The following is a 4,444-nucleotide window of genomic DNA, read 5'->3' on the forward strand; positions in this document are numbered from 1 at the left end:
GACTCTGTAAACCCATTTAAAATCAATTATGTTTCTGCCTTTTGCTGGAGGAACCAAGTGCCAAGTTTTGTTTCTAAAAAGAGCATTATATTCTTCATCCATAGCATTTTTCCAGTTTTTATCCTCAAAAGCCTCAACCAAGTTTCCTGACTCACCTGTGATAGCTAGGCCACCAAAACGAACATTATTGTACCTGACCGTGCCATCCATCCGAACCTTGGGCTTCAAAACTCCATGCTATGATGTGGTTCTCAGCGGCACAGAATCTGCAGCAGAGGGCCGCTGCACAGAAGATCCGGTGGGATCCAGCGCGGCAGACAATCCAGCGGGATCTGGCGCTGCAGATGATCTAGCGGCACCTGATCCGAGGCGGATTTCCTCGGAGCCGGAGCCAGTTGCTCGTTGGGCCACTTGGCGAGGCCCACCAGACGAGGCGGAGAGGCGCCTCTCCTGGCGTGTGAGTGCAGTTGGCCCACCTGCGCCGCTGGGCCCGCCTTGGCTTGTCGTGATCTCGACCGCGGGGCCGCGGGGGGACGCGTGGTCGGCCGCTGGTGGCCCGCCTGACCCCGAGACGGGTGCGCTGCCACTGCCTGGCGCGGCAAGGGAGGGCGGATCCGCACCGGGATCGCCGCTATCAGCTCCTGGTGCAGCACCTAAATCCTCCTCGTGCTCCGCGCTTGTCCTTTGCTGCTGCATAAAATCATAGTGCACAACCGAATTTCCTCCAAAATTTATAGCAGAATTTTCATGAGAATTACCCAAGTGATCGTTAGCTATATGTTCGTCCCCGTGATCAAGAGGTAAGGAGGAGGAATTTTCAGAGAGGAGAAGGACTTTGGATCTGATAGGTGAACCGACATTAGGGTTTAACTTGGCAAAGGGAAACACCATTTCATCGAACACAACGTCCCGAGAAATATAAACACGTCCAGCAGTTATGTCTAGACACTTGAAACCTTTGTGAAGGTTACTGTAGCCAAGGAAAACGCATTGCTTGGAGCGGAATTCTAGCTTGCGAGCATTGAAAGGACGAATGTTAGGCCAACATGCGCACCCAAACGTACGAAGAGCATGATAGTTTGGTGTTTCATGAAATAATTTTTCTAGTGGAGTTTCAAGATTGATCACCTTACTTGGTGTGCGATTGATCAAGTATGTGGCAGCGAGGAATGCCTCATCCCAAAATTTGAGGGGCATAGACGCATGAGCTAGCAGTGAGAGGCCAATCTCGACAATTTAACGATGCTTTCTTTCGGCGGAGCCGTTTTGCTGATGAGCATGCGGGCAGGAAACATGATGTGTGATTCCAACTTGGCGAAAAAAGGAATTTAACCTCTCATACTCACCACCCCAGTCGGTTTGCATGGTGATGACCTATGCTTAAGAAGAAATATCCATGTAAATTTACTGAAATCATCAATAAAGCTCACATAATAGTTCTTTTTATTGATAGAATCACGGGCAGGTCCCCATACATCAGAGTAAATAAGCTCTAAAGGAGCATTCAAAAAACTACTAGAATGCGGGTAGGGAAGTTGGTGACTTTTGCCTTGTTGGCATGCATCACACACCCCCTCTTTATTCAACTCATGAACAGAAAAAGGAATTTTGTTCTTGCTAAGAACATGCTGGACGATTTTCAAAAACGGATGACCTAGTCGATCGTGCCACCTTGATGGAGAGATCTTGGTGGCACCAAAAGCATGCCTGCCCGGGCCTAAAGAAGCTGATGATAGGGGGTAGAGGCCGGCTCTACACCTGCCGTGGAGGAGGGTGCTCCTCGTTGCCTTGTCCTTAATGAAGAGGAAACGAGGGTGAGTTTCAGGAAACACATTATTGTCTTGAGATAGACGATGAGCAGAAACAAGATTTTTTGTGGCTTTAGGTGAGTAAAGGACATCTTTTAGATGAAGATTACGAGTGGGAGTACGAACATATGCTTGACCAATATGAGTAATTTTCATACCTGCTCCGTTGGGCATGTTCACTTGATCATGGCCGTTGTATCTCTCCCTCATGGTGAGCTTGTCGAGCTCTCCGGTGATGTGATCTGTAGCGCCTGTGTCAACATACCAATTGGTGTCGACGCCGTAGGAGGAGTTGGACACGGCGCTCGCACTCTTCTCCTTGGTGAATGCGATGTCGAAGCGCCTGTAGCACTCTATGGCCGTGTGGTTCGGCTTCTTGCAGATCTGGCAGAACACTTCAGGGAGCTCATCTCGTCCCCCGCCTCCTTGGCCACGCCCACCGTGGCCGTTCCCGCGGCCGCCGTTGCCTCCGTTGCCACGGTCACCACCGTGACCACGGCCACCTCCGTTCCTGCCGCGGCCTCCACCGCGAGGGAAGCCACCGCGACCGCCACGGGAGGCAGCGTTCGCGGATGAGTGGGATGACGAGTTGCCACCCTCAAACAATGGCGAGGCGGCTCTCAAAGCTGATGAGTTGCGCGTAGAGCTCGTTGGGCTTGATGGGGACAGTCCTGGTGCAGATGGAGGAGACGAATGACATGTAGTCGAAATCCAAGCCAGCAAGGATATACAACACCATATCATCGTCTGTGAGCGGCTTGCCGATGGCAGCCATCTCATCACTGAGGGCCTTCATGCGACCAAGATACTCAGCGATGGTGGAGTTTCCCTTCTTGGTGGTGGAAAGGGCCATCCTCGTATTGACGATGGCCGCCTGTGTCTGGGAGATAAAGATCTCCGTGATTGCAGTCCATGCTGCTGACGCCGTGGTGCAAGTTGCGATCTGAACCATCACAGGGGGGTGAGATGGAATTGAAAAGAAAACTCAGAACCTGAGAGTCTCGAGCCCTGTCGATCTCATATGCCGGGTTCGGCACGTCGGTGACCTTGCCGTCTTTGTCCGACAGCTTGGGCGCCGGTTCCTCCCTCTCTGGATCGAGGTAGGAGACTAGCTGAGCGCCACGGATCGTGGCCAGGGCCTGCGCAGGCCAGATGTTGAAGTTGGGGCGATGGAGTTTCTCAGCGATGGGGATCAGCACGGACGGAGAGGCTGGGGTGGAGCTTGAGGAAGACATGGCGGCGTGAGGGGTTTTGGCGGCGCAAGAGATGTGCGTAGAGGAGAGGCTCTGAATACCATGCAAAGATGGGTTAAGCGTATACCTTAGCAGGGACGCGTTGCCTGTTATTTATAGGCACAAGAGATTACATGGTTTAGGTAGTTAAGTTGTTGTAGGATTGATCTCCAAGTCATAATCTATACAAAGGATAGAGATCAACCTAAACATATCCTAACTACCTGATTACAACACGCACACGCCCACGCATGTATACGGTTTATATGTACACCGTATACATCCTATAATACATACTTTAACAGGATGTGCGCGGGTCGTCGCCGGCGCCGACAATGGGCTCCGGTGGCCTGACGACATTCGCGCTATGCTGACCAAGTGCACACGTCGGGCACGCACACCAGCACACTGCACATGCCCACCATGGAGGCCTCCACCAGCGGGTGCAACTGGTGGATGTCCTGTTCCTGCAAGGACGCAGCGTGCTAGAGCCGGACGGCACCACCGTCGACGCCTACTTCCTGATGGTGCGGGCTGCCGAGCACGTCTCCATGGATACCGGCGAGCGCGTCACGCTCCCAGCAGCGACCGACACTGTGAACGTGCACGTGGCCGCCAAGGGCACCATCCTGCCACTGCCGCTGACAACATCACGCGCGCGCCGGACCGCATTTCACCTCTTGGCCCCGTCTCTTCTCGTTTTTGAACGGTCAACGGGCAGTGAATGGGAGACCGTGTGCCCATGGTGCTTGCCGCCATTAGTTAGACTACCTGACATGCGCTACATCAACAACATTTCGGCTGCTCTCAACATGCAGGGCATCATCGAGTTCATCTACATGGCAGCGCCCTCTGCAAACCCAAGATTTTCGGTGGCCTGGGTGTGCTAAACCTCCAAAATTTTGCCACCGCCCTTCGACTCCGCTGGCTTTGGTTCGAGTGGGCTGACCGCCCCAAAACTTGGGCTGGAATGGAGACACCCTGTAGCAATGCTGACAGAGATCTCTTTGCGACATTCACGAGTGTGACCATTGGTGATGGTAAAAAGGCAAAATTCTAGGAATCGTCATGGCTTAATGGCCTCAGACCAAGAGACGTCGCGCCCAAGATCTTTGAGATATCTAAGAGGAAGGCGTGTTCGGTCAGCAAAGTGCTGGATAACCACTTATGGGTCAGTCAGATCGACGCTTCTCAGGGCCTCTCTTTGGCCCATATCCAGGAGTTCGCCAACCTTTGGGGAATGCTTCAGGATGTTACTCTCAACCTGGATAGAGAGGACACCATACATTGGAAATTCACCTCCACCAATGAATATTCGGCAGCCACTGCTTACATGGCGCAGTTTGCAGGACAAGTTCTCAGCCCGACCTCTACCACGATATGGAAGACTTGGGCTCTGCCGAA

General features: G+C 52.7%; 1 pseudogene; it reads right to left on the minus strand.

The window, feature by feature from the left end:
• Positions 1 to 2,426: 2,426 nt before the first annotated feature.
• On the minus strand, positions 2,427 to 2,565 carry LOC119290315 (annotated as a pseudogene).
• Positions 2,566 to 4,444: the final 1,879 nt, after the last annotated feature.

This window comes from Triticum dicoccoides, chromosome 4A (assembly GCF_002162155.2).
Source record: "Triticum dicoccoides isolate Atlit2015 ecotype Zavitan chromosome 4A, WEW_v2.0, whole genome shotgun sequence".
NCBI lineage: Eukaryota > Viridiplantae > Streptophyta > Magnoliopsida > Poales > Poaceae > Triticum > Triticum dicoccoides.